This window comes from Protopterus annectens, chromosome 3.part0, assembly GCF_019279795.1.
Source record: "Protopterus annectens isolate FY-2018-M chromosome 3.part0, PAN1.0, whole genome shotgun sequence".
Classification (NCBI taxonomy): Eukaryota; Metazoa; Chordata; order Ceratodontiformes; family Protopteridae; genus Protopterus; species Protopterus annectens.
Window position 1 is genome coordinate 828,992,463 of NC_056731.1, and position 15,576 is coordinate 829,008,038.

At 38.5% G+C, this 15,576-nt stretch overlaps 2 protein-coding genes across 2 annotated transcripts in view; one reads left to right on the forward strand and one right to left on the reverse strand.

The window, feature by feature from the left end:
* MYLK4 (myosin light chain kinase family member 4) overlaps nt 1-15,576 on the reverse strand; it is a 1,154,879-nt gene that overhangs the window by 1,025,705 nt on the left and 113,598 nt on the right. The window lies entirely within an intron of this gene.
* The window catches only part of WRNIP1 (WRN helicase interacting protein 1), an 856,108-nt gene that overhangs the window by 27,002 nt on the left and 813,530 nt on the right, over nt 1-15,576 (forward strand). The gene's annotated exons all lie outside the window — the stretch shown is intronic.

Here is a 15,576-nt window from a genome sequence, read left to right on the forward strand (position 1 = left end):
CTCGCACCCATAAGGGTTGACTCACCCAAACTTTTCCAGTCACTAGCTGGCAGCTTGGTTTCTTCACTTCCAGTAATTGCCAGGCAGAATAACCTTACCTCCCCAGTAAGTGAAACCCTTCTGGCTTCACATAAACCATTCACCAGGAAAATCTATCTCAGCAAATGGAAGAGATTCCTTATTTGGTCCTGACAAAGAAAACTAGATCCTTGCTCAGCTCCTGTTATTGTTGTTTTGGATTATCTGTCAGGTCTTCTTCACTCAGGAGCAGCAGCTTTCACCATTCGAGTACATTTGGCTGCTATCTCAAACTTCCCATAATGGATTCCAAAACTCATCATTAATCTTCCATCGTCTTTCCAAAACCTTTCGGAAAGGAGTCTCGCATATCGGACCACCCTTCAAAGAACCAATTGAGCCTTGGAGTTTAACACTAGTACTGCAATCCTTGACATAGCTGCAGTGGTGCAGCGGTAGCATTGTCACCTCACAGCAAGAGGTTCTCCCATTCGATTCTCGGCTGGAGCACCTTCTGTGTGGAGTCTGCATGTCCTCCCTGCGGTCGAGTGGCATTCGAAAGGCATGCGTGAATGGGCATGCCTTCGTTGAAGGTTGGGCGTCAGGCTGGCACCTCGGCACCGTAAAAATTGACTGCCAATCATTAGCAGACCGGAGTTCCACTGTGGCGACCCCTAACCTGGAAAAACCAAAAGAAAAACAAACTGCAATCCCTGACATAATCCCCTTTCGAACCTGCTACCACTTGCGATTTAGAGTTCTTATCCTGGAAATCACTATTTTTAGTAGCCATCACTTCAGCAAGATGGATCTCTGAGCTTCAGGCCTTGTGCATAAAATGCCCTTACATGGTCTTTCATAAGGACAGAGTGTCACTCTGGACTAACCCTTCCTTTCTGCCTAAAATTATTTCAGAATTGACAATTAACCAGTCAATTGACCTACCAATCTTTTTTCCTAACTACTCAAATAAAGGAGAATACCGTCTTCATTTGCTGGATGTACATGGACAATTACATTTTTATGAGGACAAAACTAAGTCGGTACGTAAAACAGACCAGTTATTTGTTTCTTATTCTGGCCCAAAATTGGAAAACTCTGTTTCTAAAGTGACCTTATCTTAGTGGTTGAGAAACTGTATTTCCTTGGTTTACCAACATAATAAAATTCCTCTGCTGAGCAAGGTCAAAGCTCATTCCACCAGATCAGTGGTGACTTCTGTTGCTTTTCATTCAAAGGCTTCAATGGATGATATCTATGCAGCTACAACTTGGTTTACCCTTCGTACCTTTATCACTCAATACAAATTGGATTTGTTCTCTAGGGGAGAGCATCTTTGGTTCAATGTTTCTCAGGAACATCTTTCCATAAGGGCCTCCCAGGACATAAAGTAGCTAGGGATTCTGTCCCATCAGTAAAGAATGAATGAAGATTAACAACATCAGATAGAGAAATAATGTTCTTACCATAATGTTCCATCTGTGTTCTTCATCTTCATTCATTCATTACGTCCAACCCTCCTTCCTCCTAGGGCCTCCTCGAGGATCGGATTTGGTCCTAATCCTGCATTAGGGTTTCTGCTCAGAAAAAGCCTCTGCTTTCTTATCATGGGCAAACTCAATCTGAGGTAACAGGGAGGGGGGCACTATGGGTAAAGCTTAGCTCAAGAGCTTTTTGGCTGGCACGAGCTTGTTATAAGGCCGACTTGGTTCCGAGGATGGAACCGACTTCCCATCAGTAATGAATGAATGAAGATGAACAACACAGATGGAACGTTATGGTAAGAACATAACTTCTGTTTTCAGCAGTACATTGTTCATGTAATGTTTCCCTATACAGTAAAGATGTTCCTTAATTTTTTTCACAGGATTTCTGTCATTCTTGCCCATGTAGAATGCATTACATAATCCAGATAAAGTTATGTGGCCAGTGCCCCTAGTCTGACAATTAAAATGAAGTAGGCATGGAACAGAGTAACGATAATCTAGTACCACTATTTAGGGGCCATCATAAATAAAACAAATTTTTCAACTACTACACTTAGACATTAGTCTACTAGATATGTCACTATATTATAGGTTCATACTAGGCTATCTGCCCTAGGGCATTTGTAAGCCTAGCCAGAGTGTGTTTGGCTTTCGCCACCCATTTTAAATTAATTTTGCTATGCCCTTTTTCGAGGTTAGTATACTGTGCCTCTGTCTAACAGTGACACAGAAGTGATACCCGGGGTAAACCTACGATATCCCATCCACTCATCAAGATTCCTCTTGAAGAGAGTCAATGAGGGACTCTGCCTAACCTGGACTGGGATTTTATTCCAGAGTGAAGGGAGCCTCTGGGTTATGAATCTGTCCCTCCAGCATGTCCTATTTATTTCATTGCTGAGGTTCAAGTCTCTCGAGCGCGTAACTCGATGGGATTTGGATTTTCTGAGGTGCAGCATGTCCATTAATTCCGGGTTGGACATGGCTTTATACGTCAGGCACAGATTGCCTCTGAGCAGGTGGTATGCCACTGAGTAGAGCTGTTGTTTCTTTAACCGGGCAGCATATGGCATCTGTTTGAGCCCTTTGATCCTCTTGGTGAGGTACTTTTGGGGTCTTTCCAGTTGATGCAGGTGTCTGGTAAGGTACATCCCAAAAGGGGCATTGTACTCAATTATGGGCCTGATGAGGGATGAGTAAAGAGGCACGATGACCTCCCCTGATCTAGATGTGAATCCCTTCATGATTAGGTGGGCTATATAAAATGTTTTTCTAACCACTTTGGCCACGTGGTTGTCAAATGAGAGATTGCTATCAACTTGGGTCCCCAGGTCCCTAATTACTTCTTCTGTACTTAATGGATTACCACCTATGTGGTAATTTGTGGGCACTTTGTTTTTGCCAAAGGGGATGACTATACACTTTTTGGCGTTTAGCTTGAGGCCATGGCTCTGGCACCAGTTGTCTGTTTCTGTGAGGCCCTTTTGGAGGATGCTTGTGTCGGCTGGAGAGTCGATTATGGTGCCCAGTTTGCAGTCATCTGCGGACTTGGTCAGCCACAGTCCTTCCATGTTGGCCTGTACCTCCGAGAAATATATACCGAACAAGAGAGGTCCCATGGTACTCTTCTGCAAAATTCTCTTGGTGTGGTATGTAAAAATCTGTTCTTGTCCCAAAACATTAAACTGTCCTAATTGAATGTCATTCTCCAATTTTTAACAGAAACTGTTTTAAACACTTCCACATTTGAATTGTATGTTAAAATCCATAGCATTAGTGAAATATGTATCATGTAATGATTCCTTAGACTGTGATTTTTCAGATGTAAAAAGTGTAAAAAGAATCTTCCATCTATAACCTTTTTTATAAGTAAATTTAGTAAGCGTACTGGATAATCACATTCTTACAACATTTTTGTTTCTTCTGAAAATCTATCATCTGATGTTATCCCCCGAAAGGTGAACCAATTGGTCTTTCACTTAGTTATGATTTTGGCGTAGGGGATGACTGCTCCTAAAATGCAGGCAACTGAAAATATCATTTTACAGGAAATTATTTATTTAGTTACCATTAAGTACTGTTACATGTAAATATTTAATTGATGTTAGAGTATGTATAAGTCAACTTCAAAAAAACTGGTAGTTGAGTTCAATTTGTTAAACATTTATCAAGCAGATTGACATTTCCACTTCATAAAATAAAAATGTCACCCAGATATGATAACTAAAGCCTAACATTCTTCATCTCTGTTGTGTTAAAAACATTGGCTTCCCATTGGCATAAAACCAGATTAGTAATGACCAGGTTGCAGGGCTTAATCTTACATTATATATAAAAAAGGCTTACTTCAGCAAAGACTGTTGGTGGTTGATGTTAGTTTCTTCTTAATATATTTATCTCCCTATGTCATCTGAGAACAGTGCTCAAGTAATGCATGCCCTGTACAAGATAACAAATTTTCTGAGGTACTGGTGCGATAAGAGTACATCTATATTAGAACTGTATGTGGACCATGTGTAGAGTGTTACTAGAACAAGAAGGTTACCATTCCATCAACTGCTGGGTAGTGAGTGATGCATGGGAGTACATCATCAACATTTCAGCCTTGCATCCTGGCAGTATCTGTAATTCTCACGTGGCACACAAGCTCACTCTTCTCCCTTTTCCTGCATGATAGGATACCTGAAGGTCACCTTTTTGGTAAGTGCAAACTTTTTCAGTTGATAGTGTCTGTAGGATTACTTTGGAAAATGTATTGTTTAGTAGTAAAGGAGCTCTAGAAAAATGCTCTGTCCCAGACGTGGATTGTCATTGAGATTGTGTTTGGTCTGCTGAGAGCCCCTTTACATTGACTGGTTGATTCTGGGGATTCCCTACAGTTTGACCCTTTTACTGTATGGAGGATGCTATTGCATGGGTCCATCTAGTGCACAACTCTCCCATGATAGCATTGCAGCTCCAGCTATTGTTTCTTCGACCAGCAGTGATAGAGATGGTGGACGGCAGTGGCAGCACAGGACCCCATGCAGCAGGCGTATGCATGGTATACTACTCCACAGGCAAAGAGGTGATGTATAGTCCACAACTATGGACCATGACATTTGGGTAGTTGTATTGTTTATAAAAAAAAATCACATAGCACTTGTACGTGTAGTGTTGTCCGTGGGTTGTACTGTGTAGTGCATGTTCTACTGTTGTTGTATATCACACATTCTTTCATCTTTTAAACAAAATTTTGTTTTCAAGAGAATTAAATGAATGCTGTCTTTGTTTTATTTCTTGGCAGCATAGAGCCACCCTGATATCTGTCTATAAATTGTAAGCTGTACTGTTAATGGTAAAAGGCATAAAGATAAGCGTTGAAGATGACAATTGCATTTTTAAATAAGCTGCTCTTATGAAAGTCTGCAGAATTATGTGTAGCAGCAGTGGACTTGGAATGTTTATTATCTGACAACTAAAGGGCAATTGCAGCATATATTTAGGTGCAGTTTCCACTTGAGAGATTGACCTAAAAGGAAAGTTGTATGTTGGCTTTCTTGTTTTTTCTTTTGCCTCTTAACTGTTCATCAGATGTAGCAACTAAGCAATGAATTAGTTAGAAAAGTTTACTACTGGGTGAGTACTCATGGTCTGCATGACTGAACACACGAGTTAAACTTTGAGTATAACTTGTCGTGCAGGTATTCTACTGGTTGTGATTTATGCTGCATGGTCATGTGACACAGCACATCAGATGAATTACTTAATTCATCAACACAAAAAAATTTTGTGTAATTTTGATTTCGCTTATATTACCCTCGTACCCAACACCTTTATTTTTCTATTTGTTCAAACTAATGTCTATTTTTGTAAGTAATTATTTAAGTGCAATAATACTTCTTGCGTCCCAACTGACTGTCTAAATATTGATATAATGTCATTGGTATAATATAGCTTGATAGGAGTATCAGTTCTTTCACTAGTTACATATTTCCTGTCATGATTAACATAACCTGTTATTGCTTTTATTACTAATACAAATATTATGCCACTGAAAGGGCATCCTTGTCTAATTCCTCCCTTAATGTTAATTTCTTCACTTAACCACCCATTAATCATTAACATTTACTTTATTGTATTTGTAAGCAGTAACACACACACATTCTTTATTTTTCACACATATTATAAGAATTAAATATATCTCATAGAATTCTGTTTTGTATGGAATCAAGAGTTTTGCTTAAATCATTTACCATAATTAGCAGTTTGTCATGTCTATTTAATATGTCGCCCACTAATTCTCTAACAGCCATTAATAATTCTTGGTGTCCTCTACCTTTAACATTAAATTATCTTGTAAGATTGTAAAAGTTTGGCTTCCATCCTTTTTGCATGATTTTCATGAACATTTTGTAATTTGTGTTATTCAATACTATAGGCCTCCAGTTCTGAATATCTTTTCTGCCCCCCCCCCTTTTTTTTCCATATAAGTTTAAATATCCCACTACATAGTTCCTTATGAGTAAACACCACATCCAGCCATTCATTTAACAATTTTATAAAGCAATTATTTGTACTGTTGTCAAATTGTTATATTGTATTCTATCCCATCTGTTCCTGCTGCTGTTTCTAGATTTAGTTTTCCTAATGCACTTTCTTATTTTTCTGATGTTGTTCTCTTTTCCAAATCCCTATTATCTTGATCTGATAACGATTTCACTTTCCATACAACTTTTTTTTGTTTGTCTTCTTATCTCCAAATATTTCTTGAACATAATCACATTTCATCTTTCAATTCCCTAATCACACTATCCTCTTTCATTATTTTACTAAGAGTTGGCGCAACCTCCTCTTTTTTCCTGTGGAGAAAGTGTTTCTGTTTAAATATTTTTTTGATTTTTTTCCCTTGATTTATACTATACATTTTTTGTCCATTAATAAAATCCTTAGTTTTTTAGATTGTCAAGTGCTTCTTCACTTGTCATACTATTTCTTTACTTCTTTCCAGTTATTCTTTTATACGTTATATAAGATTTTTTATATTTATTCTTAAAAGAAACCCACCATTCTGACCAATTGTTGAATTGTCTCATTTATATGATCTCCCCATAATTCTAATACATTTTTTCCATTTTCCCTCTATTGTTTCTCTTTTAATATTTTTAAACCTTTTCCTATCTTAATACCATTCTCTGTCTTTTATCTCTATCCAAATGGCTCTATGATTTGAAAAAACAGTTTCTATTATACCTTCTTCCATAATCTGTCATCCTTCAGATATCGAAAAATAATCTCTGTTGTAAAAAATCCCCTACTATATGTCCAGTCACTGTTATTCCAAATGCTCACTATACAACATCCCATAATTTCTATAACTTTCTTAATGTTACCACCTTTTTTTCTTAAATCTCAATTAGTCTCTTGCTATGATAATTTCCATATTTATAGACACATAATTTAGAATTTGATTAACATATTTTCCCTTTCTTTGTTTACTCTGTGCACATTCTCTTTCAGTCTTATTGGTTCCCCGTCCCATTATTACTAAAGCTATACCCAGAATTGTAACTGTTTTCTTTGGTAGAATTCCTATTCCTGAACAAGTATGTTGACCTAAATTCCATACAAATTTTGTTTGCAGCCTATCTTCTTTCTTTAATAATGTTGTGTCTTCCAATATTATAAATATCCATATTCACCGTTTCACACCATTCTATAATAACTAATCTTCTAGCTACACATTTTAAACTATTTAAATTTATAGTAGATATTCTACAATTATCTATTTCCTTTTCCAAGGTATATATTAGGATAAATGTAATTAATCCTTCATCCTTTTCCTTTCTTTTTTTTCTTTCATATTTAGGCTTGTAAATTTTATTTTTCTATTTCGTACCCTTTTGTCAATAGAATTAATTTTTCCTTTCACACTTTTCCAGCATCTTCTTCATCACTAATTTCAGACACTTCTGTTTAACGCCTCGTCTTTTTGTATTTCAGTTATATTCATTCTCTTATTTCTGCCTTTATTCATAACCTTTGCATCTCCTTGCTTTTCTTTTTTAATTATTTCAATTTCTTCTCTTACATGTTCCTGTTGCTCTAACGCATTTAATTTTTTTAACTCATCCCTCCCCTCTTTACAGTCCATCCATGTATGCCCACTCTTACTACATTTATAGCATTTTAATTCACATTTTTTGCATAATGTTCTCTTTCACCACATATGTAACATTTTCTCTTAACACAAATCACAATCAAATGATCTGTCTTTCCACAGAAAAAACAGAATTTCAGTTGGCCCCAATACTTTACAGCCTCTTTTTCCTTCAACGTTTGTAATACTAGGAATATGCACAAATCATTTTCCATTTTCAATATAGCATTGCAATCCTATCCCCAGTCCATAAACCTCTAGTATTATAAACCTTAAAAATATCAATTATTTCTTTAAAAAGACATTTAATATATGTAAAGTCTCTTTACAGCTTCAGTCCTACATTATATGTATATTTATTTATTTATTGTTTCTCAATGAAAAGCTTTAAACACACAAATTCCAAAGAGCACAGTTTTTCTTTTAGTCATATTCCCCCCCAAATGTTTACAATGCATGTCCATTTAAAAAAAAAATCATGTCACTTATATGAATAAAGGCTCTTACCTCAGAAGGTTTGGCTCCTAATGGAGAAATTATATTTCTCCTATACTTCATATCTTTCCAGTCCTTTGTCTTGTTTACTAAAATTCCTTTCAGTGTAATTCAGCCTTTGCTTTACTTCAGATTCCTGTATTTTTCCTTTTTTTCCTCCCTTCTCTCTTACCATGTCCTCATACGATTTTTTTTTCAACAGCATCTTTGCTTAACAATTCTGAATCCCCTTTTTGTATTTTATCCATTATCCCCAAGAGATGTCTTTGCCACATTCAGGCTCACCAAGTCCTGCAAAATATCATCCTGCAACCCTCTTGATTGAAGAGTTGCAACAACCACTTCATTTCCAACCATAGCATCTTCATTGAACATTTCCTGCTGGAACCTGCACTCTGAATCCTGTGAAGGACCAATTGCCATCACCGCTCTTATCCGCTCCCCTTTTTAACTTCCTGGAATTCAGAATTTTCTCACCATAAAAAGTCTTGATTGACTTCACTTTCCAATTGCTCATCTTCCTCTACTTGCCAACATCTGCCAACAAATACACACTCTGATTTTCCTCCAGCACCGCAGAACTGTTCATGAAACTTTAAAAACAGTTTGACACCTTGACAGCAATCCCCCTGCTTCTCCGAGCCACCTGCTAGCCCGGAAAGGAAGCATCACAGCAACAATGGTCCCACTTGCCAACAAACTCAGTAGGGGAAGTTACCTGATGCCCTGCCAGATTTCCTCTAACAGTATAAATGCCACCTACGGACTCCCCTGAAAAGAGGCTACTAATCTATAGTGGGACTAACCCAGTCAACAAAACATAGATAAATAAACATGGAGCTTGATGGTTATGGATATCATAGCTGTATTGCATCCTGTAACTTTGCATCGGGTTATTAATGTTCTTTCCTTTAAGGAATTTCTTTTTTAAAACAAAAGTTTACTGAGCTTTTCATATGGCACTTGTCTGAACATTGGTGCATGCCTCATGCATATTGCATAACCACATATATCTTCATAGCACTCTGATAAAGTGGTGTGATCTACAGACCTTACCATGGTTACATATACCTCTTTGGTGGAAGAAATGAGAAAAAGTCTTTTCTGACTTAGTGCAACACTTGCTTATAGAAGGAACTCTCCAGTAAAAAGGTTATAGTCTCACTAAAACCTGATTTCTGGAAATTTATTGTTCGAGCATAGAGGTGCATAAGATTTGTATTTGTTTTATATTCGTTGTTATGGGCTTATTTATAATTGTTCTGTTATGACTGGGGCTATAGGGTAAAGTATGCTTAAAATTTCTGTATGGTAATATCTGGTAAGTCTGAAGTCGGGTAATAGATGATGCACAAGATGGCCGAGTGCCTGATGTAAGGATATTTACTGTGAAGAAGTTACCTGGAAGGAATATAAGAAATGGATATTTTCTCCTAATGGGATAGGACTAGCATGATACACTGTTAGTTAAGAAGATGGAAGTGCACTGTATAGAAGTAGAGGTGCTTTATAGTTTGTGACAAAAAGGATGGCTGTGGACAGTGTGGGTGTAGAGGCATGGAGGAGAGGGCAAAGGGTTTATTCAGTATTGGTGAAACTGAAAATTTGCTTAACTAGTGGGGAGTTAAGAGTAGGAGAAGGGATGATGTGATTTGGCAGGGGAAAAGCAGTTAGTGGAGGGGGATTGTGAGTAGGGTACTAGAGATGTTAAGAGGAAAGGTGGTAGATGGAATGGTCAGGTGGTTTAGGGTATGAAGGTTGGTCTTGGTAGGCTTGGGGAGTTGTCATCTGGGGCAAGGGTTATTTGCTAGCTTGCAGCTTTGTGTGTGGGGGGTGTTGGGATGTTTTGGTCTTAAGGGCCAAAGAACCAGCTCCAGAATGGCAGCAAAATAAAATAGGATTTAGGGATTGTTGGGGTACTCGTAGGAGGAGGGAGGGGGAGTAATAGATGCTTGTGAGATTTCTGACGTGGAACATAGGGGTGAGGTAGTCATGTAGGGATGTGAAGTGACATAAGTACAGAGTCATATAGGGATGTGAAGTGACATAAGTACAGAAGAAAAGGGAAGAGATTAATCATGCTGCAAGAGACCATGAGTAAGAGAAAGGAAATGTGTGATGTTAGGGGGAATGGATATGAAGTGCTGGGTGGGTGAGGCATTGTATGAAAGGGAAGACGAGTTGCTGTTACTGGGATGGGAGGGATGGTAAAGTCTTTGTAGACGTAATTTGGTCAATACTGTGGCTAATGAGAAGAAGTGAATTTTTTGGTTGTATAATGGCTTAGTAGGGATTATCCAGAGGTTTTTAAGCTGTGATTTATGATATTTGATGGGCATGGCAATTAAAGTTTTTATAGTAATTGATCATAATGTGGTGGTTGCCTAAGACTTGACGGATATTTGAAATGGGGGAGTTTAATGAGTATTGAGAAAGTATTAGTGGAGGGATTGAGGGATGGGATATACATGTTGTGTGGAATGAAAAACATAGAATGAGGAGGCAGTGCACCCTTTCATTGGATGAGTGTTGATGAGCTAGTTGGCATGGTAGAGTTCTGGTGAATAAGGACACGATAATGATGTGGAAGGGTAGAAATAGAGATATGTTGCCTCTCCAAGTATTAGCAAGTATGATTGGAAGCTAGGAGGGAGAGGAAGTGCTGCCTTGCTGGAAGATGAGTACATGATATTGAAGGTTGGAGTAGCAAAGAGATTTTGTGAATGTTTGCCTCCACTGCCTGCTGACTATCAGACCCTCTTTTGGTCCGTCAACTTGTTTGTTTCCTTCATCAGGTCAGCGATGGCTAAAACGGGTAGTCATCCAGCCAACCATAAGACGTGTTTAGACTTGTTTTCAATTTTTTTTTTGTCCCTAGCCCTTAGCACTTGCATATCTGACAAGGTGCTGCTGAGATGATGTGAAATTGACTGTCCACAGAGAATGGCCCCCCAATTTGGCAGGAGGCATTCTATCCAAGTAGCATATGTATGAGTAATGATCTGTCCAGTTGCCACCAGGAGGATTGCAGTGTCCTGTGTGCCTTTAATTGCATGCAGACCCTGAAGTCCTTCCAGAAGAAGTGCGGGTGCTGTGCTCCTTCACTTCTTCCCCTTTATTTTCCAGTGTTGGTGCCACCTCGAGCCCTGGTCACCTAGCAGACAGGGTTCCATCCCTGTATGCCATGGAGCCAGGTTAAAGATAGGAGTTGCGAAAGTTATCATTTAAGAAAATGGTAGGAGTAGAAGTGCTTAAGAATGTTGATGAGATATTACAGCAGTGCGGAATGGGCTGAAGGAGATGTGGAGTGGACAGGTAATTCAGAACTGCGGGAGGATGAAGAAAATATATAGAGAAGAGGATAACTTAGAATGGAGAAGGGTGGAAGCGGTGAAAGATTGGTCTTTTTCACTGCTAAAGATGTGAAAAAAATTGCATGTGTCCAAGCCAGTTGATACAATACTTTATGCCATATCAAAGATTCATAAAGATCTCAATGATTCCCCTGGAAGACTGGTTTCTGGAATACATTCCTGTTTGGAAAATGTGGGCATTTTGTTGGATTCTCTGTTGAAGGATTATTTGTGTAGGACTCCTGTACATGTGAAGAACGAGCTGTTTTGTTGGCCCATGATTGATATTAATGCTCTATATACCAACATTAAGGTTGAGTGGGGCTTGGATGTTGTTTGGAATATTATGGTGAAGGGCCACGTACTATGTTTGTTATTAGATTTCTGGAGTTTTGTTTGACTCATAATTATATTTTGTTTGAAGGAGTTGTTTATTTACTGAAAAAAGGAAAGGTACTGGGAGCCCCGTATGTTCCCCTCTTACGCAATTATTTATATGAGGAAATTTGAAAGGAGGTTTATGTATAGTACAGAGATTTTTAGGGAGCATGTCATGCTGTATAAGCGATATATATAGATGACTTGTTTCTTATTTGTAAAGGCTCCCCTTCTGAGTTCCTGTCATTTATGGAAGGATTACATAAGAACCCTCATGGTTTGAAATTTTCTTCTGAATTTAAGGAAGTCATCCAGTTTTTAGATGTTGAATTTTATTTGGATAGGCATAATATTATCCAACATAGGCCCTTTCTCAAACCTATGGCTGTCAATTTTTACATGCTTTCAGTATGCCACTCCCACATTTGATTGACCCCCCCCCCTTCCTGCTGGGGAATGTAAGCGTATATTTTGCAACACCTGAGAGGAAAGCTTGAAGGGTGGATATCTGCAGGAAGTTGTTAAGTAGGTTGTTAGGTAAGGGTTACAGCAATGAGTTGCTAGATTTGGCAGTGGAAGAAGTTAATGGAAGAAAATCTTGTAAATATAGGCAGATTGATGATAACCACTTCAGGGCAGAAAAGGAAGGGAGAGGTGATGGGTTGGTAGGTGGTAAGAGGGACATCTATTTCATGACCAAATATTTCCCTTTCTCTGAAATTACAAGAAAATTGGTGGTGGATAGTTGGCATTTAGTATATTGGGATGAAGAGGTGGGCCATTTGTTTCCCAGAAATATTACATTTTCATATGGGAGATTTTCAAATCTTAAAGAACTTTTCACTCTGGGTAAATTTGGTTCTTGTGATGAGCGGCAGACTGTAGGTACCTTTTCATGTGGGCACTGTAGGATTTGCAAGAGAGTTAGGAATTTATCTGGTACATTTATTAATGGAAGAAAGTTTGTTTCTAAGCATCGGTTTAATTGCAGTTCTTGCGGTGTGGTGTACATTTTGGGCTGTGTGTGCAAGAATGTTAAGTGGTATGTAGGACAAACTAAAAAGATGGTAAAGGTACGGGTGTTGGAGCATTTGGGTGATATACTCAATGGGCATACCACACATGGGAGTTCCGATGAAACATTAATTTTTAGTGTGTTGGGCCAACTATTTACATGTAGAGGGGTGATTGTTAAAAAAATTAATGGACTTGTAAAGTAAGATGATCTTAAATTTTAGAACACTCCATCTGAGAGGGCTTAATCTTGAGATCAGATTGGCAAAAAGTGTGTAATACATTACGTGTGCATTTAATTGTTGCAAGATATATATTTATCGAGATATGGATTTATTGAACAGTAGTAATGGCATTAATATCACTATATTCGTAATTGTATAAGGAATTGCATTAAATAATCCTGAACTACTGCCCCATTAGCCTGACGAGCCTGGTCTGCAAGTCTGGAACTTATAAACAATGACATTGGTAATCTCCAAACTCTGGACCCCACCCAGTTCGGGTTTGTAAAAGGCAGGTCATGTCTCCCAAACCTAATAGACTTCTTTGAAGCAGTCACCAAAGCCATAGACGATGGTAAGGTGGTTCACACAGCCTGTATAGATCTTGCCAAGGCTTTCAACACCATCCCCCACACTGGAATTATAGATAAACTCATTAAACTAGGTATAAATCCCTATGTCACAAGATGGGTTGACAACTGGCATACTGACAGAACCCACACTGTGAAAGTAGCAGACTCCAAATCCGACTTCAGACCACTGACAAGTGGAGTACCACAGGGTTCAGTCCTGGGTCCTCTCTTGTTTGGTATCTACTTCTCTGAAGTACAGGCTAACACAGAAGGTCTTTGGCTAACGAAGTTCGCAGATAACTGCAAACCTGGAGCCGTAATCGAAACTCCTAACGATTTGGACATCCTACTAAAGGGCCTCACTGAGACAGATGCCTGGTGTCAAAGCCATGGCCTCAAGCTCAATGCCAAAAAGTGCATTGTCATCCCCTTTGGTAAAAACTCTGTACCCATGAACTGCAACATAGGCGGTAGTATAGTTAACACTGAAAGTGTGATAAGAGACCTTGGGACACAGGTGGACAGTAGTCTCTCCTTTGATAATCACATCGCCACATTAGTCAGGAAATCCTTCTATGTGGCACACCTCATCACAAAAGGTTTTTCATCCAGAAAAAAAGAGGTCATTGTTCCCCTCTACTCATCACTCATTAGACCCGAGTACAAAGCCCCTTTTGGTATGTACCTCACAAGACATCTACAACAACTGGAAAGGCCGCAGAAATACCTCACAAAGAGGATTATCGGCCTCAAACAGATGCCCTACGCAGACTGTCTCAAAAAATTCCAGCTTTACTCCGTCGCATATCGCCTACTCAGAGGTGATCTCTGCCTAACATACGCTATGTCAAACCCAGAGCTGTTGGACATGCTCCACTTAAAGAAGTCCCAATCCCTCCGAGCTACATGCTCTAGGGACCTAAACCTCGTCACCACAATAAACAGAAGATGCTGGAGGGATAGATTCCTGTCCCAGAGACTTCCCATACTCTGGAATAAACTGCCTATCTATGTCAAACAAAGCTTCTCATTAGTACTCTTCAAGAAAAATCTTGATGATTGGATGAGAAATAGGAAATTCACCCCGGGGATCACTTCTGTGGCTCTGCTTGACAGTGGCACAGGAAAATAATTTTCTTGGGTGGCAAAAGCCAGGGTACCTTTTTGGCTGGGCTTGAATAGGCTAGCCTAGTACCTACTTATGAAATGTGTGTATTTATATAGTAGCACTTTATGAATGAATTTATTTGAATGATAATACTTACTTAATTGGATCAGTAGGGTATAAAGGAGGTGTTGTAATGTATTTTATCCATTGAAGGCAGACTGCTGAGGTACTGGATATGGTGTGATAATAAATATAGCACTGAAAACTGTATAATGTCCGTAGAATTTTATTATTTTTTTTGTTGAATTGTTGCTGTTTTGAATATGACACTTTATCATGCATGATTGCAAATATTTGATGTAGTTTACCCCCATGGATGTAGGTGATCACATGTCCTTGCTTTTCAGTTTGCACTTTTTTACTGCAGTAAAATATTTTTTATTTTTTTAAGAGAGATGATTATGGGTATATAACATAAAACTTTATGGCTGTGAAGCTTGCATAAACACTGTTCTATGATACCAGATAGTGAGAAATAATAGCCACATATGTAGAAAGAGGAGTATTTCTCTTTATTTTACATAGTTGCAAAGGTTTGATGAAGTGTTTGCATATGGAAGTTAAATTCTGTTGGAACACCTTGACTGTTCCCGATGCTGTTGTTTATATGGCTGAATGCTGTTTTTTTTTCTGTTGTCATTGTGTCTGTGTGCGTCCCTCCTTCAGGTTCTTTTCATTATAGTTCGTTGTAGCTTGTATGCTTTAATGCTTATTCACAGTAAAGCCAGTACTGCAGATGTGCATTGTCCCATGTTACAGCTGAGTGCTATGTGTTCACAAACCCATTTTGTTAGGTCTTAATCTTTACCTCTTTATAGAAAAAATGTTGCTGCAAACTGACAGGACTCATGAAAATAAGGGTTTGCTTGCTTCTGGCATTTGTAAAGTCACTATACATGGGTTTGGGAATGTCTGTAAAGTGACCTGATTGGCACTTTTCTTTCTGT